Source organism: Dermochelys coriacea, chromosome 7 (assembly GCF_009764565.3).
Source record: "Dermochelys coriacea isolate rDerCor1 chromosome 7, rDerCor1.pri.v4, whole genome shotgun sequence".
In the NCBI taxonomy this organism is placed as follows: domain Eukaryota; kingdom Metazoa; phylum Chordata; order Testudines; family Dermochelyidae; genus Dermochelys; species Dermochelys coriacea.
Window position 1 is genome coordinate 29,206,154 of NC_050074.1, and position 23,031 is coordinate 29,229,184.

General features: G+C 39.9%; 1 protein-coding gene across 2 annotated transcripts in view; it reads left to right on the top strand.

Annotated features, from left to right (window-relative positions):
• Positions 1-23,031, top strand: part of FGD3 (FYVE, RhoGEF and PH domain containing 3) — a 176,764-nt gene that overhangs the window by 24,685 nt on the left and 129,048 nt on the right. Inside the window, exon 1 of one of the 2 annotated variants that reach the window (XM_038410837.2) lies at positions 22,378-22,520. The exons of the other annotated variant lie outside the window; for it this stretch is intronic. The gene's annotated coding sequence lies outside the window, so the exon portion shown is untranslated. Of the gene's footprint in view, positions 1-22,377; positions 22,521-23,031 lie in introns of those variants that run through there. 2 annotated transcript variants of the gene reach the window in all.

A 23,031-nucleotide genomic window follows, 5' to 3' on the forward strand; every position in this document is an offset into this window, starting at 1 on the left:
TGAACTAAGCAGGAAGTCAGATTAACATCTGAGCCCTGCTCTCTGTTTAGGCCCAGCCGTTACCTACTGCATCTTGTGTCTAGTTTAATCTAGTCTTAAAGATGGATTGCTAGGGTCAAGTTTGTATTTCCTTGCTTATATCAGTTTATGTTGACTACCAAAGTTAAATTCCACATGCTTTCTGAGGTACAATATGATCCGTTCCTGAGAGCAATCTTGCATATAACATTCTTCCAATGAAAATGTCTGACAGGTTTATAATACTTTGATTTTTAGGGCAATAGTGACAATCCTGAACTTAATATTTGGATTCTGGAAAAGGTTTGTTTTTATGAAACATGAGTATTGTATGATGGAACAATCAAGTTGCAATGACTTACAAGGAAAAATATTAGAGGGAGAGAGAGGTGTGCATCCCCTTCCCCTGCTCTACCTTGTTACTTTCAAAAGTAATTTAACTTTAAAAGTATTTTGACTTTGAATAATGATTTCCTTCCTTCAAACCCAAAAATGTAGGATGCTCTGAGTAATTGCTGTTATTTTTGAACATGAGGTTGAATTATACATCTTATTTGTTAGTTCTTTGTTTCAGAAGATATACACTATGTGGCACAAACAATTGGGCTACATTCACTTCTGGTTTACTCTTCTTGGCATAATCCAGGGTACAAAGCACCCAGTGGTGGTAAATTTGATGGGTGGGGGGAGTTTGCAGCAGTGCCAGCTGGGGGCACTCTTCCTTTTGCAAAGGAGACCTCCTGGCAATCAGGCAGGCATTTGAGACTGAAAATGCAGACCAATAAGATGCACAGTCATGGTGGCTGAGGATGCATTAACTTGGCATTCTTCACTAGTGAAGATCTTTAAGCAGCCCATGCCAGATATATAGTTCTCCTACCCACAGTGGGTCACGGTGGGTCTCACTGATACAGGAAGGTGAAAATCACACCTCCTTACGCTAGTAGGAGTTAATCTGTCTTCATGTCTCATTTTTGGTGTTGTACGTTGCCAAGCACTCGGTAGGCTTGTCTTCACTAGAAAACTAACTAGTGTTAGAATGGGATCTTGTGGAGCCAGGTTAACAAACATGATGTTAAATATGACTTTGCAGTCTGTGTAAAGAGGGACAGATCATGTTTAACATCACATTGGTGGTCATGGCTGCTTGAATTAGCTGATGCAAGTTCAAACATTGTCTGTCCCTGTCTATTCTCCCTGCAAAATAACGTTTATCATCATGTTAGTTAGAGCATGATCTTGGAGTCATGTTAACCAACAATACTTAATTTTCTAGTGAAGACAAACCCAGTCAGTGCTAAACAGATAAATAATAAATAACAAGGTGTAAAGAATTAGTGCTTCTTTTTAAAAAAGGATGTTTTTCCTGAATCTGTGGATCAGTCTTGTGTAGTATTCTGCATTAGTATAGAATTACACTTTCTATTATATAGGATAAGTCTTCACTACACATGGAACTATTGATCATTGCATATGGAGCTAGGCCCAAAATTTCTAGTGATATCATGTGACTGGTTTTCCTTTGTGTTTGAATATAAAATAACTTGGATTTTTTTTGCTAGGGCTTTTGCATGCATAATGGACTACAAAGCACCATATGTTTAAAATCAAGAGTACTTAATAGTTAATGATTTTCTTCAACAGCATATCAATCCCCCTGGGAAAAACAGGCTATTACAAACTGTTTTTCTCTTCCCTTTTCCATTCTTTTTTTAAATTATAGGCTTGATATGGACTTCACTGTTAGGTGGCATAGTGGGCTTTGGTCAAAAAAAGCAGGAAGTGATAAAGAGAAACACGTTTTGTCTGTCTCCACCCCAGTGTTCCACTTGGAAAAAAATAAAGATAGGCACCAACTTTATTTTTTGAATTCATTCTTTGACTAATAGATGGGTGGGACTTCACTTCCACAGAAGTGAGTTAATGTGAGCACTGTAGAAAAAACTAATTTGCACTTCTGCTAACAAATAACACAGTTGGATCTAGAAGGACCAAATTTCAATGACCTTTGGAAGGATTTCTACCCCGCCAGCACATGGATTCATAGAAGACTCTTGAGGAAGGACTACAACTGTTCCAGGTATCAGGTCAGCTTGTGGTGTGTGTATACATATGGTGTTTCCACTGGTAATCAGCTATTAGAAGAACTGAGCCTGTAAAACTGGGAATGGTGGGAGTGAGCATCATGCAGAAAAAATAGGAAAATTCCTGTTCTTTTGCAGGAGGAAGCTTGCTAATGATCTTATTCAATGTGAAGCATTTTTAAACATTGTAGGACTTCTTTGCACTCCATATCTACAGTCTTGCAGGGAGCCAAGGTGGTGGTAAAGTTTTCTTTGGCCCTTGTAATGGCATAGATGCTGGAACTAAGTTTGCTGTCACACCCCCTGGCTTGAAGTGGTTTCTATCATATATAGGGTTTAGAGTTTGGTTCAGTGGCTCTCAGCACCTCCCCTATACAAGTTGTTCCACTCTGTGTAATGGTCAGGCAAGCCTGCTAAAAGAAAAAAATTTCTGTCATTCTTAATGTCATCACTTTCTGGCTGCTGCCTGCCAGTGCTCTGCTGGAAATTCCGAATTGTTAATTTTGTTAGGAATGATTTTTTTCTCACTGCCAGCCTGAGTTACTACAGTGCTGGCAGACTGCATGCTTGGTATAGACATTAAAGGCACTCCTAAAGGGCTGTAGATTTAAGGAATCCCTAAGATTCATGCAGGAACAAAATTTTTTTCTACTGGAAACTGTGGCATTGGTTTACGTAATCAGAGTTCTGCTTACCTGTAATGTATAAATTGGCATGTAATTGATCCCTCCTGTTAAGATAACAATCTCCTGTACTGGAACAGGTGGCTGAGATGGTTCTTGTAGGACAACTCGGGGAATAGCCATGCTAATTCTCTTCGATCTGTCAAGTTCCTTCCGTACCATGAAAAGCAGGGTTTGTAGTCTTTAGCAGGGTATGAGATGCCATGTTGGAGTGGCTTCTCTCAGGTCTGGATTAAGGCAATCTGGGGCCCTGGGCACACCAGGACAACATCCTGTAGCTACACCCCATACTGCTCCAAATTTGAAGAGGCAGGGGGCCCAAGCCATTCCAGAGGCAGAGCTAGTGGCCTGGTCCTTGTTATCTTACCAGGATCAGGGCCTCTCCTCCTATTAGGAGCAACAGGGGAGCACCCCTGTACTTATCCCAGCAGCCAAGTATATCTACTTGGGTGGCTGGTGCAAATCCGCTGCGCTCTTCTCCTTTTGCCAGACCGAGTCCTCTGCTGAGGTGGTGTTGGCAAGACCCCCAAGACAATGGAGCTCAGTGTTAACTCCCCATTGAGATGCATGAAGCAGTTCACACCACTCCTTACTCTTGTTTCAGGCTGTCTGCAGACTCAGGCAGACATCACTGCATTGGTGACAAAATACTACTTTTTTTTTTTTTTAAATGTCAGCTGAGTTTCTGCTCTCACCCTGTGACTCCAGGAGCTGGGGCCTTAGGCATCATCATATAGTGCCAATGACTTAATGTGGCCCTGGTTTCACTCCCTTTTTAGCGGGGAGATCCTGGGGGTAATGTTTTGTGGTGTTTGCTTGTCTATTCTGATGGGCCTCTTGTGGCTGTTGAGGGTTAGTAAGGAGTTGTTGGCTATAGCACCTTCTGTATGCTGAAGCTCTGTGTCTCCATTCCATCTGCCCTGGCTGGGGCAGTTTGGCAATTTACTCAATATCTGAATGAGATTAGGGGTTAAATTTGTGCTCACTGGATCTACATGGGGATACACATTCAAATCAGTCAGAAACTTACTGACTTTCCATGCTCTCCTGCAAAGTAACACTTTGCACAGAGAGCAGATTACACCACCAGTCCCTGAAATTCTACACAGGCTGCCAATGAGTTTTTGGATGGAGTTTGAGGTGTTGGCTTTGACCTAGGAAGCTGTAAATGGCTTGTGTGCTGGCAACTTGACAGATCAATTCTGTGCACTTGGGACTGAAGGGTGATCTGGCTGGCAGGCCCTAGTGATTGTATTTCCAGCCAGGTTCTCTCTAGGAGAAATCCTTGACTCTGGTTGCTTGCTCCCTTCATCCAAAAGAACCTGGATATTTTGATCTTAAGGGCTTGACTCATCTATATTTTTAGTTTTCCAGGAGAGTGGGTTCAGTGAATTGGGTTAGCTGATTGGGGAATATTGATTTTAATATTAATGAAGACCTCCTCAAATATTTATCTTACTGATCTGTTCAGAAGCAGCTCTGGTCAGTAAAGTCTTTTTGTTGAAACTATATTTATCCTTGACTGTTACATGTAACATCCATTTAAGTGGTTTGATTTTATACAGAAAATACCAAACAAAGAAAAGCATTGCACACACAGTCAGCACCTACAGACGTTTTGCACAATGGGATTCAATGACAGCTGGCTCAGAGAGTCTTATTGGGCAAAGCCCAATTTGATTGTTTTACCTGGCATTCTTGATGCAGACGTTGGATTGGACTTCAGGGGAATGGAGTTAAAGAGGGTGGATTGTTACTGTGCCTGGAATGTCTGTCTGTCCAGGAAAAAAAACCCAATTATCTCTATGGTTTAAGGAATAACACAAGTTATATGGAATGTCACCTTGCTGGTGGAGTTACAGACTTGGTTAAAAGCTCTCATGTAGAGACAGCTGATCACCTTCTAGCTGATGTGCTTATCACTGCTACCTCTGCTTTAGCCTAAAGATATGGAGGTAGCTCTTAGGCTACTCTTAGGTAGCCTAAGAGTTTCCATCCATAGGGCTCACCTACTGTCTCCAGTAAATAATGTACATAATAATGTAGGTTCTTCCCACCATCAGGTATACTGGACTACTTGAAAAATGGTGAAATGTTTATGCTTGAAAGTATCTTCCATGTATAAAGGTACCTCTTAGACTTCTAAAAAGTTGACTTTAAAAATCATAACACTGAACATGATGGCCAACTTGCTCATCATGATCACCACCAATCTGATAGATTAAATTAGATACCCTCTTTTTTTGTGATTGTACCTTTGGGCACTGACTTAAAAATCTAGTTAAGTGTAACTGACCTAAAAGCCTTCCCTCTTTTTGTAGGACAGTTACAGCTCTGTCCTTTCTGTGTGCTCTTTGGCAGAGATATTGGAGAGGATCTGTTGGATCTCTGTGTAGACAGGAGACCAAAATCCATGTTGAAAAGCTAAAAAGGAGCGGGGAGAAGGGTCATGTTTGGTTTCGTGCTAAATGTTTACACTTTTTTTTTAAAGACAGTACCCCACACACTCAGGATTTGTGGGAGTGGAGGATGTGAACTCCTTTTACAATTTTATCTTGAGTCTTATGATATTTGGTGGTTTTTCTTAAAGCTACTGGAGTCAAGTAATTATGTGAAAAAAAAAGGGTAAGTTTCTATCCCTCAGGGTTGCAGAAATAATGTGACCAGAGTGCATTCTACAAGCTCAGAAACAAGAAAGAAAACCCCCTTCCCAAATGGGTTATTTTTTTTTAAAAATAACCATCTCCTAGTCTTTTTAAACTGATCTCATGATTTCATGAGGCCACACTCATAATAGCTGAGCACTTTTGGTTGACAATACTGGGAAATTGTCCTTTTCAAAGATCATTTAAATTGGAAGGTACAGTTAAACAGTTCAATAAGAAGTAGAAGTGTTATGAGAGAACCCCACTACTGGGCACATTATAAATAACTCCTGTTGATGTAGGTTAATTAAAACGTTGATTATTTGTATATCTAAGGATGTCTGTAAAAAAGCAAAGACCAAATATCTGATTATAATCTGTCCACTGCTGTAAAATGTTGCTTTCAGTGCAATTCTATGTCAATCCACCAGATGACACTTGATGCTTAAGGATGAAAAGCAATTTATTTCTTCCATTGAAAAATTATGTATTTCTCCAGTTGTTTTGCTTGATTTGACAGCTGTCCCAAATTGTTTTTTTTATTACTTGTGTAATTATATTTAGATGTGTGCAAAAAATATAGATATTCTGCATAATCGTTATATTTTTCCATATCAATAAGAAAACAATCAGGATGTATTTATCTGTTAAAGCTGTTTAATAAGAATACTTAATTGCACAAGTTTAAACACCATCCTGATTTCTTGCTGAACTGGTGGTGAGTACAAATTGAAAGTGAGACTAACAGAATTAACTAGAACAGACAGACACTATAGATTGTACTCTTAAACTATAAAGCTCTCTGGGTCAGGGACCGTCTTTTTGTTCTGTTTGTACAGTGCTTAGCCCAGTGGGGTCCTGATCTGGGGCCCCCTAAGTACTGCCACAATACACATAACTAAAAAAGCTTCTTTCACAGCTCTACCAGTAAAACCCAGTCTTGAATTATTATCCCTGTTAAGTTTCAGAGTAGCAGCCGTGTTAGTCTGTATTCGCAAAAAGAAAAGGAGTACTTGTGGCACCTTAGCGACTAACAAATTTATTTGAGCATAAGCTTTCATGAGCTATGAAGTGAGCTGTAGCTCACGAAAGCTTATGCTCAAATAAATTTGTTAGTCTCTAAGGTGCCACAAGTACTCCTTTTCTTTTTATCCCTGTTAAGGGCATCTCCTAAACAGACTTCCAAGAGAGCCAAATCACAAGGTAGTTTTCATGTGAAGACAAAGGACGGCTGTGCTGTGTATATGAGAGCAGAGTTTGGCCTGTAGTATTTTATCATGCTGCCATTCTACTTGATTAAGATGGAAATTTAAAACCCAGACCCCTGGCTTTCCTCTTTGTGTACTTAGAATCTGGCTCATTGCATAATATACCTTTCCCTGTTGTCTTTTTTGCTTTTTACACAATAAAATATGTAGAAGCCTCAGAGGCACAGTGGGCTTCCAATAAAAATATTCAAACATGCAAAGTTTAGCTATATATGCACAGACTTCCGCTCTAACTGGTTTCTCAGGCATGTAACACAGTGACTGCCACTAGGAGGCTCACAACAATTTAAGGGCAAACTACCCAATTCTTTTATACTACAGCCCCCTGCTAATCATGAAAAGAAAAGGAGTACTTGTGGCACCTTAGAGACTAACAAATTTATTAGAGCATAAGCTTTCATGCTAATCATGCAAGCCCTTGACCTCAATATTACAAATGTATTTATTTTACTAATTTTTTCCCTAAGTCTAACAGAGTTTCTCACCACCATTCTTCCTAAAGAGAGAATCCTAAATGGAAAAGACTATTTAGATCTTTTGGTCGGGCCGCTCCCTGTATTGAATTTGGTGGGAATGCAGAGGGGTAAACAAGACCAGAATTTGGCTCTTGAAGTACATTTTAGAGGCATAACTGTACACTAATCAGGACCTTCAGTCCTTTCCTAGGCTCACCCTATAAAATGATCAGTTATTCCTCTATTACCACTACTTTTTTCTCCCCCATGTCTTTTCTTTACTCTCCACTGAACATGTTATTAAATTAATGGGCCTAATTGGTATGATCAATTGCAAAGTGGTGTTCCTGTTACGTAGTTAACAGAAGTAGAATGCCTTGCTAGGTTCTTTAATCCAAAAGTTTTTGATAATTTGGTATTTTAGTTTGAGTAGCAGCCGTGTTAGTCTGTATCCGCAAAAAGAACAGAAGTACTTGTGGCACCTTAGAGACAAACAAATTTATTAGAGCATAAGCTTTCGTGGGCTACACACCACTTCATCAGAGGCATAGAATGGAACATTAATATGCAAACTAGATACCATTAACTTGGGTTTAAATAGAGACAGGGAGTGGCTGGGTCATTACACATATTGAATCTATTTCCCTATGTTAAGTATCCTCACACCTTCTTGTCAACTGTCTAAATGGGCCATCTTGATTATCACTACAAAAGTTTTTTTTCTCTCTCCTTATATATACAGTTTGTGTAGAGAGAGAGAGAAGGTGGAAGTTGTCATACAAACTGTAAGAGGCTAATTAATTAAGATGAGCTATTATAAGCAGGAGAAAAAAAACTTTTGTAGTGATGATCAAGATGGCCCATTGACAAGAAGGTGTGAGGATACTTAACATAGGGAAATAGATTCAATATGTGTAATGACCCAGCCACTCCTTGTCTCTATTTAAACCCAAGTTAATGGTATCTAGTTTGCATATTAATTTAAGCTCAGCAGTTTCTCGTTGAAGTCTGTTTTTGAAGCTTTTCTGTTGCAAAATTGCCACCCTTAAGTCTTTTACTGAGTGGCCAGAGAGGTTGAAGTGTTCTCCTACTGGTTTTTGAATGTTATGATTCCTGATGTCAGATTTGTGTCCTTTTATTCTTTTGCATAGTGACTGTCCAGTTTGGCCAATGTACATGGCAGAGGGGCACTGCTGGCATATATCACATTGGTAGATGTGCAGGTGAACGAGCCCCTGATGGTTAATGTGATTAGGTCCTATGATGGTGTCATTTGAATAAATATGTGGACAGAGTTGGCATCGGGCTTTGTTGCAAGGATAGGTTCCTGGGTTAGTGTTTTTGGTGTGTGGTTGCTGGAGAGTATTTGCTTCAGGTTTGGGGGCTGTCTGTAAGCGAGGACTGGTCTGTCTCCCAAGATCTGTGAGAGCGTGGGATCATTTTTCAGGATAGGTTGTAACTCTTTGATCATGCGCTGGAGAGGTTTTAGTTGGGGGCTGAAGGTGACAGCTAGTGGCGTTCTGTTATTTTCTTTGTTGGGCCTGTCCTGTACATTTCAAATAATTCACTCTAAGTAGAGTATAGGATATTTCTTTGCTTCCTAGCAGCAGCTCTTGTGGTCAGCGCAAATTGCTGGCTGTACCTAATTTGTTCTCCTACTGACATGATTTGTATTTATGTTTTGTTTTTTAATTTACTGATTTACGTTTTTAAGTACAGAACCTATCTGCTTTGAGGCCCTCTGTTTTGGAAGCACTTTCACTTCAGGTGGATATAATGTGCTGCAGAGACGCATGCTTCTTTCTCATGGAGACTTTACATTCGTGTTTTCTTTCACCTAACATAACTCTGTAAGACTGAAAGAATATGATGGCTTTGTGTATGGAAAAACAGAACAGCTGCATTTTCTCAGGTTCTGATTAGTTGGCATGTATTTAACAGCACTCTCTCACTATGGCAACAATATTTGGTATTGTAATGAACTGGTTAAGTGTATAAACATATTGTCCTCTACTGGCTGATACAAAGAAACTATAAAAGTTGCCACCAGTGACAAGTGTGGACTCTTGAGCTTTTATAACTAAAGTACTGGGATTCTACCCACCCACCTTACATGTGTATGATACATCTGACATCCATGATATCATTTTGCAGCACATGGATTTTTTACATTTCCATGACTTTTATCTGGGCATACACATTTGCACATTTTACTGGAATTCTTTGGGTGAGGTACATTATCAGTTTATTATATTGCAATATGTTGACTTGCAGGCCCACCTGTATTTGTTGGAAACCTGTCCCAGTATAAAGCTTTGGGGAATTAGAAGCAAGGCATTTTTGGTAATGGGCTTTCAACTATGGATTTCACTCCAGCCAGAAACACACATAAGCTTGAGCCTGCCAACTTAGGGCATGTCTATACGACAGAGCTTCAGGGGTGCAGCTGTACCAATGCAGCTGCACTGCTGCAGTACATCTGGTGAAGATACTCTATGCTGATGGGAGAGAGCTCTCCGATCAGCATAATAGAGTCTGCAGTTCATGGAGGTGGTTTTAAGTTGGCGGGAGAAGCTCTTCCACTGACATAGTGCTGTGCACACGAGCGCTTATGTTGGTGTAACGATGTTGCTCAGGGGGGTGGTTTATTCACCCCCCTGAGCGACATAATTTATGCCGACATAGGCTGTAGTGTAGATATAGCATTAGAAACCATTATATTGCTTATCTCTTTGTTCAGTCTTTCAGTTAACTTCCTGCTTTGCAAACATATGGGATATGGCCTATTCCCTAGCTTGTCTCGATCCGCCTTTTAAAGTTATAGGGGGGTGGCGGAAGGGCTCATGATTGATTTTTTTTTTTTCCTCCCTTTGTTTGAAAAATGTTCATGATCTTAATCTAAATGCACTTGGATACTGTGGTGATGGGTGCCTTTATAAATGTTTGCAGCAATAATTTAAAAACAATTTTAGATAATTTTAGATGCCGCCGATAGACAACCAGTATTTAATAACAGGCTTTATATATGGTATTTAAAATAGTTGTTTCAGGGTTGGAGGCATGAAGCTGCAGGCTTCCACTGCAAAAACTGTATTAATGCAAAGGGGAACATACCTGAGCAGCAAAGCAGATGTCCTGTGCAGAGCCAAAATACAGATCTGTCTAAGAGAGACCACAAGTGAGTAAATGCTCTTTCTTTGATTTTTTTTTTTTTTTTTTTTAAATCTAAAAGCAGTAGTAGGCGAAGCTCTGATTTTTCAAACACTTGAGATCAAGGAGTTTGCTCACTTGCTTAAAGTTACTTACCTGCGTTGATGACTGGCGGATTTGGGCCTCAATTTGCAGTGCCTGCAAAAGACAATAGACTAGAGAGATCCAAATTTTTCTGACTACATGTATGCTTGGCTTTGGCCCAAGTGTTGCCTTATTCAGCCAAATTTTTAGCTTGGGGTCAATTTGGGAACTCCTGGTGAGCCTGGATTAAAGAATGGATCACTTGTAAAGTCTGTGATGTCTCTGGATGAGAAGAGAAGTTGGAGGGTCTGACTGCCAAAACAGATGAATTAGATGGAAGAACAACAGGTTCATGCAATATCTGGATGGGTTTGATTAGGTCTGGATGAACCTCATGGATCTGAAGTTTTGCAAACTATTCAAATGATTTTTGGGTTTGCAAAATTATTCCTGGTTTACAAACTCACCCTTGTAATTTACATTGATTTCCCCCCTCCATACCCGCAAAAGTTAGAAACAAAAGCAGACTTTTCCCCCACTGCTCAAGGGATGCCTGTAGTTTGTGTATTCAGAATGGAAGGAGTCAAGCACCATGAAAAAAGCTAGTCTAGGACTATTTGGTGGGGTGTGTGTGTGTGTGTGTGTGTGTGTGTGTGTATTTAATGAAAAAATAGACTATTAGATAGATTTCTCTCTTCTCCCTCTATGCTCCTGTTGTCACTCCCTTCATATTTTCTTTCACTTTTTTACTGCACTTTTTTTTATTTGCTCTTTTTTTCAGTATTTCCTTGTCAAAACACAAACTCAGTCATGTTAAAGTTCATGCCAAGCTTTCAAACTCAAGCGAGGTTTGAAATTAAACAAACTTAAAGAACTGCCAAATTTCATTGCATGGGTGGTCATGTTTCACTGGATGATGAATTGATCCCAGTGTATAGTGTTTTAAGTAGGTAAGGTGCTTTGGGTTTCTTTTTTGGATAAAAGGCCTTTTATAAATATGATTAACATATATTGGAAAAGATTTAATGATAACTTATTATATTTTGAAATCCAAAATGGAAAGTCTCTGGAAATTACAAATTTGACATAAATTTGGCTTGACTTTTACAGTTCTTTGTGAAAGCATGAGCTTTAATTAATGTAATAGAGATTAATGGGAACTACTAAAATTTTTCTTTGTAGTGATAGTTATAACTTCTATCTTCTTGGTGTAGGTAGATATTCTGGTTTGCTATGCCAAGGAAGTCCATTGTTGTTTCAGTAAAGGAAATTCAGCCAGTATGAGCTCTTACTATTGGAAAGAGAAATGATCAGTTCAGTGAAGTGTAACCTTTCTCTTAATTGTAGAGCAAAAGACCTTTGAAATTTACATGAAGGCATACCTATGTTGAGGTAATTGAAAAAGGCTGCTGAACAAGAGTTTTAATGCAAACTATTTTCATGGAAAAATAGTAGAGTAGTCAATGCTACAATGAATTTAATCTGAATATCCGTTACTATATAATTTTTTTCCTCTTGGATAAATTGATATGTTGATTTAAAACAAAATGATATTGTTTTAAATCAATCTAGCAATCTAGAGCTGCAACAACAGGACAGAAGCAAGAAAATCTTTTTCTGTAGGTAGCTAAAGTCAGATAACACATTAGAACACAAAGTAGGTTCTATTATTCCTTCTAACACAGCACATTTTAACAGGTATTTGCACTCAATCCAAAACTATCACAAGCTGAAAGATTCCCCTATTACTGGGTCTGATTCTGTCATTCTTACTTAGATACTACTCTGCATACTTCCTAAATGGCTCCATTAATTCCCATGGGACTATTTGAGTAGTAAATTACTACTCTAGGTAAAAAGAAAAGGAGTACTTGTGGCACCTTAGAGACTAACAAATTTATTAGAGCATAAGCTTTCGTGAGCTACAGCTCACTTCATCGAATGCATCCGATGAAGTGAGCTGTAGCTCACGAAAGCTTATGCTCTAATAAATTTGTTAGTCTCTAAGGTGCCACAAGTACTCCTTTTCTTTTTGCGAATACAGACTAACACGGCTGCTACTCTGAAACCTACTCTAGGTAAGAATGCCACAATCTGGCCTACTTAGATGAATGTCAAAATCAAGCTGTGTTTAGAGGATTACATGCTCACCAATTTTTGAAATGTGCTGGTAATGTATATAAATGTAGAATACTAATATATAAAGCTTTAAAAAGTAAACCTATCTGTGTGAGTCCCTTGACTCATGTGCGCCTGGCTAGCACCTTTCCATGTGTCAGTGTATAACTTAGTAAAACTTTAACTGTTTTGATAAATAAGAGAGGAGAATGCAACTCAAACACTTCTCTAGTGGAAGAGGATAAGGCCTTTGCTCTTAAAATCTCACCATATTGTTAAACTCCGAAGCTAGCATTACAAATTAATCTCTGCTCCATTGTTGCATGAAGAGCAAATAAATTCTATGAAAGACCTGAAGTTTTTGCTTGGAAACATCGTAATTTAATCCTTTGAATGGAACAGTTTCTTTGCAAATGTATTTGTAGCTCAGTACAAATGAATTTGTATGGCAGAATGCGGTGTTCCCTTTCTTCTTCTTGCATGAAATGCCATTATAGTTACTAAGTTGTTTGCATAATGTCTACTGTGTGCATAATACCTGGTTCTTTCTGCAAAATTGCATATTATATTTTTATCAGACCATGACTGATGTAGGAAGTGAACATACAGTGCTAGTGATGTACTGCCAATATTTTAACAAGAACGCCCACAAGAATTTCTGCCTTTGGCCTGTGATGAGCCCTGTATACTGGTATATCTTTGTAGAAAGAGAGGAAGGCGTGGATCATCTCTTCACTTCATTTGTGAAGCCAAACTGTTTTCTCAATAACCATGACCTAAGGAGGAGGCAGCACCACTATTTGCTCTCCAGTGGATAGTGTACTAGACTGGGACACTGGAGATCTGGTTCCATTCCTGGCTCTGCCACCGACTTGCTGTGTGACCTTGAGCAGGTCACTCTATTTCTCTGTTTTCCCTTTCACCTGCTTAGGCTGTAAACTCTTCAGGGTGTGGACTGTCTTATGATGTGTTTGTACAGCACCTAGCACAATGGGAAATCTCTAAGCCAGGGGTGGGCAAACTATGGCCTGGGGGCTGCATCAGGCCCTTCAGACATTTTAATCTGCCCTCAAGCTCCAGCCAGGGAGTGGGGTCTGGAGCTTGCCCCACTCTGCACATGCTGGGGCTTTGCTGGCTCCCAGAAGCAGCAGTGTGTCTCCTCTTTGCCTCCTATGCATAGGGGCAGCCAGGGGGCGCCGCACATTGCCCCCACAGCTCCCATTGGCCAGCAACCACAGCCAAAGGGAGCTGCGGGGGCAGTGCCTGCAGGCGGGGCAGTGCACAGAGTTGCCTGGTCACGCCTCTGCATAGGAGCCAGAGGGAAGACATGCCACTGCTTCCGAGAGCTGCTTGAGGTAAGTGCCACCCGGAGCTTGCACCCCAACCCTGCCCCAGCCCTGATCCCCCTCCCGCCCTCCAAACCCCTCAGTCTCAGCTCGGAGCACCCTCCTGCAGCTCCAACCCCTCATCCTCAGCCCCACCCCAGAACCTGCACCCCCAGCCAAAGCCCTCACCCCCTCCTGCACCCCAACCCCCAATTTCATGAGTAAAAAGTTTGCCCACCCCTGCTCTAAGCACTACTACTACTACTACAAATACAAAATAACCACCAAGCAAATGAACTTATATCAAGCTGCAATTATTTATTTGTTACAACAACACACAGAGACACCCACTAAGATCAGGTCCCTGTTGTGCTAGATGCTCTACAGACACATAGTCACAGTCCATGCCCCAAGGAACTTAAAATCTAAATAGACAAGACAGGCTGGAAATGTTTATCCTTTGAAAAGTATACAACAACGTTCATCTTGCACTGTGTAACCTGAATATGGCTGAAGAAGGTGGGGTCAGAGGGTCTTATTTGTCATTTGATGCAACCTTGGCCATTCCAGGGTGCAGGTGGAGTGGGGGGGGGACCAAAACCAATTTTTAAAAGAATCCCCAAATGTTTCTTTTCAGAAATATTGGTTTGAATCCTAGAGAAAGAAATCACCTGTGGTCAGGAAGAATGAGGAGTGTTTGCAGGAGGTGATTCCAGTGGGCGGGTAAGGAAATGCTCTCCACTTCCCTCTAGCTGGGGGTGGGGGTGGAAATGTAACAAAGGTCTCCTGAAAGGCCCTCAATCATGTCACTGTGTCTTGGTTGGAGAACCAATAGCAAAGTAATTTTACAGCCTCAAGTGTAGTAATAGTTTTCTATCTCTGTTCTCCACCCAGCTGCTTTTGAACAGCCTGCTAGATGTAAAGTGCTCTTGTATTGTAGAAATACTCAACAATGCGATTGAATAAATGTCAAAGATTTTTCAGTAGTGCTGTATTCCAGCAGTTGCTTTTAATAGGCCAGAGATTTGGGAATTTTACACATTCTGGTTACAGAACAGACTGCTTTCTTGCAGCGTTTACTGTGCAGTCAGTGACACATTCTGGGTGGGGAGAATGGTTCATTCAGTAATTTCTTCGTAAATAAATACTTCTCCAAAAACGAGCGGGAATGCATGTAAAATGTAACATGAAATGTTAGATTAACAGCAAAGCATTCTGTTAAACTCACATACTTATTAGAGGGGGTAATTATCACAGTAGATCCACTTTTTTTTTAATCAGCCTGCTATGCTTATCAAAGCTCTTCGTTGTTATGAACCTTTTAAGATACACAACTGGTTTCCTCTGGTACAAAGGAGATATTTGTTTTCTGTGTGAAGAGACAAGTTGCTGGTCACTCCATTTAAAAGTGTATGTTTACTATTATGAACTTGAGTGAAAACCAGAGGAAATGATTCCATAGGTTTCTGTACTGATTAAGCCAAAATAGAAGTTGCTAAGCCAAATGTAAGTACATGTACATGTTGTGCTGGATAAGAGAGTAGTCTTGTCTTTTCTATTATTCTTCCCCTTCCCTAATAATCTAGAAACAACTGTAGAATTGTGTTCATGTTACTAAGTTCATATGAGCCTCGGGAATCCTCTGGAAGTTCTTAATATTTATTTTCAAAGCTTATGCTGGCTGTGTGTATAAGATGAATTGAAAATGCCAGCCTGGCACACCAGAGCTCTCATGCTGACTCCTGTTGGGTGCCAGTGAATTGGAGCTCCACAGACCTACCCTTTCTTTCTTTCTCTCTCTCTCTCTCTCTCTCTCTCTCTCTCTCATAATGTCTGGTTTGTTTATTTTTTTGTTTTGTTTTTTTCACAGCTCATTTCTCATCAATTCCCATGTTATTTTTGTTCTCCGGTAGATCATTCAGGCAAGAAGCAGCTATGCGGAACTTTAAGAAGGCCTTTTGAAGTTCCAGCTACAAGATATGCATTTACTATACAATGATACTGACATTTTCTGTTAACTTAATCTATGATTACCCTTTTGTAACTCCTCCAGATAGTGAAGTCTGACTGATATACTAAACATAGACACATAGGGTCAGAAGGGACTGTCATGATAATCTAGTCTGATCTTTTGCACATTGCAGGCCACAGAACCTCACCCACCCACTACTGTAATAGACCCATAACCTCTGACTGAGTTACTGATGTCCTCAAATCATGATTTAAAGACTTCAAGTTACAGAGAATCCACCATTTACTCTAGTTCAAACCTGCAAGTGACCCATGCCGAAAAGGAATGCAAAAAACCCCTAGGGTCTCTGCCAATCTGACCTAGGGGAAAATTCTTCCTGACCCCAGATATGGTGATCAATTAGACCCTGAGCATATGGGCAAGATCCACCAGCCACACACATCTGGGAAGAAATTTTCTCTCGTAACTCAGAGCCCTCCCCTTCTGGTGTCCCATCTCTGGCTGTTGGAGATATTTGCTAATAGTGATCACGAATGGGCCAGATGCCACTTTAGGCCATCTTATGGTCATATCATGGTGTAAAATGTGTGTTCCAAACATGTCCAATGAAGACTCATTCATATGGATTTGCTGAAGAGGAAATGTTCTAGCGTAGTTTTCTACTGAGTATTTATCTAGCAGATTCATGGAAACGTGAAAGTTATTTGGCTAATTGTTACAGAATCTTTATCTGCTTTTATACCATGTCCATGATATGAGTGCCTTCCAAGTTTAATTTTTAGTCAGTTTATCTTACATAGAAATTTTTCAGGTGGATTGCAGAAATCTAAACATGCTAGGCAGGTGTTAGAATGCTGATGAATTTGGCCTGACATTGACTTGATCAGATTTACACCAGTGACAAACTTGGCCTGGGAAGATTATTTGGGAAATTCAGATCTCAGGGCACATGCTATAGGAGTTTTACAACCATAGGTGGTAGTTGGCATAAATGATCAATGTAAAAGGCGATGTCTCCCTTCAAGTTAGGGGCAATGATACAAGCATGAAGTGCTAGCATCTTGGTTCTAACCATACCACGTCTGACCTGTCCTAATACAGGGTGAATAGGTTGCAGCTCCCTGGTCTCATGCCACCAGGCCTCAGTGATTTGAATTTTCCACTGAGAGAGCACTGGTTCAACTGTAGCAGTCAGGAAGCAGCATTCTAGCTCACTTGGAGGCTTGCTGGAATGGACCCAGAAGCAGAACAACCATACAAATAGCTGTGTTGCCAAACTCAAGAGCTCAAAAATCTGAAGAAAACCCATATTCAGTCTCCACCTTGAAATACACCTAAAACTAGTAACATAACCTGCAAAGAGCAAGACATTCACAGGAATGGACTCTGGAAGCAGAGATGGCTAACGCTGTGCTCCATTTCCCAATCAGAGAATGTCTCTTGAGGTGGCACGGTGATGCTGCTCCATCACCAGTGACAGGTTTCAGAGGGGTAGCTGTGTTAGTCTCTATCAGCAAAAACAACAAGGAGTCCTTGTGGCACCTTAGAGACTAAATCATTTATTTGGGCATAAGCTTTCGTGGGCTGTAACCCACTTCATCTGATGCATGGCGTGAAAAATACGGTAGGCAGGTATAAATATACAGCACATGAAAAGATGGGAGTTGCCTTACCAAGTGGGGGACAGTGCTAACGAGGCCAAATCAGACAGGGTGGATCTGGCCCATATTCACCCCTTCTTGTCAACTGTTGGGAATGGGCCACATCCACCCTAATTGATTTGGCTTAGTTAGCACTGACCCCCACTTGGTAAGGCAACTCCCATCTTTTCATGTGCTGTATATTTATACCTGCCTACTGTATTTTTCACTCCATTCATCTGATGAAGTGGGTTACAGCCCACGAAAGCTTATGCCCAAATAAATTTTAGTCTCTAAGGTGCCACAATGACTCCTCGTCGTTTTTGCTGATATTTCCAAAATTAAACAACCAACAACAAAAAAGTCAGCTGTAGTCTCTAGGATCTGGTCTGAAGCGTTGACATTAGTTTCCCATTAGCCACTTCATTGCCATCAGACAGGGATTGCTGATCGATAGCAGAGCTGGTTTAAAAAATGTTGAAAATTTTGGAGGACTTTTTTTTTTTTTGGGTGAAGCTTCAGGTTTTTTTAAAAAAAAATTCCAACCAGCTCTATCACAGGTGTTGTGACCTGGGCTGGAGTAAAATATGTGGCATGGGGGGATGGGGGAGAGAGGGAGGGGAGAAGCTGCATAGCTCATTAACCAATGTCTTGAGCTGCCCTCAGAGCATGTTTTAAATGTAATTTAGAGAAAAATTAAACAAAAAGAAAGCTTAAAGCATAGGTTAATCATGTAGATAATGGATATTTACATACCCTCCCCTTTTTCACAACCCAGTTTATGAAGTCTTTTCTCACCATTTATTTATTTGGGGAGTTGAACAGGTTTACAAATTATCACCATATAAATATCAGAAACAAAATGATAACAGTGCAACAGTAAGTTTTTGTTTGTTTTAGAGTCCCTTTATGCAATAATACACTCATCCGCTCTCTATTTAACAAGGGATTACCATATTACAGCGCGAGTCTTTTGACATCATCCAGGGTATGTGGTTTCTGCGGATTTTATTAAATTGAGTGAAACTACTGACTCTATTTTTATTTATCCAACCAGGTGTCTATCTCATGTTAACATTAAAAAAATGGGACAGATGTGCTGGCTTTTTTTCAGGTGAATGTACTCTGAATATTGAATAAATGATAGCAAAATATCTAAGTGTCTGTCTGTTTTGCAGGAGATGTATCTGATGCGTTAAGTTTCCATAAGAACAGTCTTTCCCACTTTTTAAAAATCATTCTTCTAGTTTTGGACTGTTTTTTAAACTTTTCCAGTGAGAAGCTATCGATTTGTCAGCTATTAGCAGCTGAGGGATTAATTCTTCATTTCTTTGAATGTGACCATTTCTGATAGGAAGTCCCAGAAGGATTGCCAAAAGGTCATTTGGTGATAAATAGCTAGCAATTTGCAATATTTGGTTACATTTCATTCCTAGAGGAAAGAAAGGAAGTGTGAAAACTGCTTTGAGCTATCTTGCCTTGTTACTAGGAAACAATGTGATTTGTATAATACTTTCCTAGAGTAGGATTGTATTGCCTAGTTAAGTTATGAGGCACTTTTTGAATATATGTATACATCTGTTAATATTAGCAGTTCATCAGGTTTGCATTTATGTAGGCAGTTCTGGTTCTGCTGTGGAATCTTCCTTGAATTTGCTCAGGGAGAGGAAGTTTAATATTAGTGGTTATAAAGATGAAATGGGCAGGCAGATATAGGAGCATTGGGAACCATTATCTGTGTAACCAGGTACTATACGATTAATCTAACAGTCTGGTTAAACAGTTATTTCTATGGCAGTCATAATACATACAAAAAGGAAGTCATTATTCCTAACCTTGTTGATTTGCATGCGCTAGTATAGTGAGTGAAGTATTGCGCTCTGAAGGCTAAATAGAAAGCTGTTAAGACCTCACCCTCTCCCAATGGATGAACGTATTATAAGAGTAGTGTTTAGTGTGCCTGTCTTCTGGCCAAAACCAGTCCCTTTGCTGCCTCCCCTGCCCCCCAGTTTCTTCACCTGGTATATCTCTCCAGGGTAGAGAGGGAAGAATCAGACCAGAAGTGTGTGTCTCGGGGCCATGGATAGCTCAGGGAGTATACATGTGCAAATATGTAAATCATGCTTTCTGATCCCATGGGCCATGTGCCATATGTGTACCTGCAGTTCCTATGGCAGAGGGGCATAAAGCACCCTCTCTGTGGTTTTTCTGCATGACCAGAACAGTAGTATATTTTCTGGTGTATATCTGTATATAGCTCCAGATAGAATTTGACTCCAAATGCTTAGCGTTCATCTCCTGGCTGAAATGTTTTCCTGCCAGCATTCTTCAAAAGATCTTTTAAATAAAGGCTCAGTTTATGTAAGCTACGTTAAAGTAGCAGAAATGGTAATGCAGGATACTAGCTTTGAGGTGCCAATTTACATAACTGATAGCTGTATGACTGGAAAACATTATTGCAAAGAATTGACTTCAGCCCATAAAATCTCAGATACTTAGGACCATGTTCTTTTTAAACTAGAGGCCTAAGTCCAACATGCAAAAATGTATGTGCAGCTACTATGAATAAGATGTTTATAAGTGAAAATGGTATCTACATTTATTTTGGGGAAGTTCTATGGCCTGTTATACAGGAGGCCAGACTAGATGATCACAGTCCCTTCTTGACTTGGAATCAATGAATCTAAATGACTGTGCGTGTAAATCTGATTGGCATGAGAAGTGAGAAATGCTAGGTGCATAATCACACACATTTCATGGCACAAGTGCGCCTCTTCTTAGAAACACCATAGGACATTGTCATTGTCTCCAGTCCTTAACTTACTCTGTTGTTCAGATGCATTGTGAGTTTTGGAACACAGGGCATGATATTATGTCCTGTATGTATTACAGCATCAAGGTACCCTAATGACCGGAGAGGTTGCTGCTCTCCTTGCGACCCACTACCACAATTATGGCAGCGGAAGTGCTGATACTAGATTGCCCTCAAAAGGAGACTGCTGGCAAGGTGTTCTCTATAAGGTCCTTGAGGTAATGTGTTGGCCCTCCTAATTTTGGTCCAAAATAATTTCAGCTTGCTGAGTTTCCAGGCATGTTTTGTTTTGCCTGGCCTTAGAGGATAGTTAAGGGAGACTGGAGAACTGGACAATGTGCTGCTGGTGGTGTGTTTATAGCAGGATTGAACTGATTGGAATTTTGATTTATTTTTCTAATTTTAAATACTTTTCAGCGTGCTCTAAGCTAGTGTGTGAGCACTTTTAATTGTGCTAAACTGAAAGAAAATGGATTTTAAAAATGATAGTTAATGGTGAAATGGATGACTTAACATTGCTGACAGCTCCTGGCAAACACTGAAGTGAGCTGTAGCTCTCGAAAGCTTATGCTCAAATACATTTGTTAGTCTCTAAGGTGCCACAAGTACTCCTTTTCTTTTTGCGAATACAGACTAACACGGCTGCTACTCTGAAAACTGGATATATAAGCATTCTTTTAAATGCCCTGTCTGTATAATATATCCTGTAATTCACTTTTTCTCTTTCTTCATTATTTGAAGCATTTTCATAATATAACAGTACTTAAAACTGAAGTCAGTGGAGGTTGCATGCGTGTATCTGATGGCATGGTCTGATCCAAAGCAGTCTGGATTAATTGACTCAGAATAATGTCTGACCTATTTTTGGAGTACAGGCAGTACCTGAAAGCTACAAAATTTTAATTTCAGAGTAGCAGTCGTGTTAGTCTGTATTCGCAAAAAGAAAAGAAGTACTTGTGGCACCTTAGAGACTAACAAATTTATTTGAGCATAAGCTTTCGTGAGCTACAGCTCACTTCATCCGATGAAATGCTCAAATAAATTTGTTAGTCTCTAAGGTGCCACAAGTACTCCTTTTCTTTTTTTGAAAATTTAAATTGTGTTAGGCCCCTGTGCTGAGACTTTCAAGCCAGGTTTCAGTCTATCATGAATTATTCCGGTTGATTATGAATGGGAGTTCTGACAAGACCTAGCATGGGTGAGCGCTGCTGTAGTATTTCAAGTAGGAATGTCATCCAGTATTAACTGTCAGGGTAGGCGTGTGACACAATGTTGACTCCTGCATCTCTGGCCTTTTGCATTTATGTTCTATCTAGATCTTATTAATAGAATTGTAATCATTAATCTAATCTGTTTCCAGAATGGTCTCAAAATATACATGACAATTGTCAGTAACAGAAATGCTACTCTGCATTTTAATGATGAGAAGATGCCCCTTTCCAAGTCTTCCTGTCACCATTCATCCTCATTACAATTGCCTTAACTCTGCAACAGGTTCATACTCTCCAACCTGTTTTGTTCAATTTAAACACAAATTCCTCTTTGTGGAAATGTAAATATGCAAATAATCTCTTTTCAGGTCATCAGTTCTTGCTAATGTCTCTGGGAAAGCTCTTATGCCAGCAGGTGTTTCAAACAGCATTGCCCTTTACTTCCCAGAGAACTTTATTGCTTAGAGCCTCCTTGCTTTAGTTCATATCACACTAATAGAAAATGAAAGCAAGCTCAGGTGTCATCTTGTTGGTGGTAGTAGTAGTAAAACACATTCTCTCCCCCAGTCTCTTCTGCACAGCCCCCATTCAGCCTTCCTTTAAAGCTCTGCTCCATTTAGTAGCAGCACTTGTCATCAGACAAGCCCCCTCCCCTTTCCACATTCATTTCCATGGTAACCCTTCTAAGGCATTCTGCAGGCTGAAAACTACTTTTGCTCTTTCATTATGCAAGCTGGTATTGTCAAGGGTTCAGCGTATTCCTACGGCTTTTGAATGAATAATAATAATAATAATAATAAAAAAGCAGAATTCGGATGGACAGTTGTTATTTGTGAGGGAGGCCCTAAAGCGGGAAGGAATGGGCAACCTTCAAATGACCTAGTGTGTACGCATTGCTTAGTAAGGAAAACAGTCTTGTTTCATTAATTGATTAACTTGAGGGGTGGAGTTTATCAGAATTATCATTCTGTAAAGTGAATGTGGCGACTCCCTGAAACAGCTTCCAGGAAGAAAAATGGGCAGATGGCTGTCCAGGCTCTGCTGGTGAACTGCTGGTAAGCTCTCTGTGATCTGTTGCAAACCTTGCTTTTTCATTGATTCTTTCGTGTCTTTTCAGATATGATGAAGAAAATGGTGTCTTAACAGCTGCTAGATCTTTGGGCGTTTGTTGCATTTGTCTTTTATTGGTATACAAGCTGGTGTATTTAGAAGCACTTATCAATGGGTGTGAGCAATTTAGAATTTTGGTAGTATACCTTTTAGCTGTGTTGCCTGCTTTAATGAGCTGGATTGATTTTATGATCTTTACAGTGCATGCTTTTTAAAACCTGCTTTTCTGGAAGATTCACATGTAGTTACATGTTGGTTTTTATTGTATTTCAGCAGGTTAAGGGTATTTGTTTACTATATGTGACTCAAGCAGTATGTGAGATTGATAGTATTTTGCAAAGAAAACAAATGGCTTGCAAACAGTATCTGCAAAACTGGAAGAATGAAAAGGGTATTGTAACCAGTCATTTATAAAATCTGGTGAAAGCATAAACATAGTCCTACTGTAATCTTTGT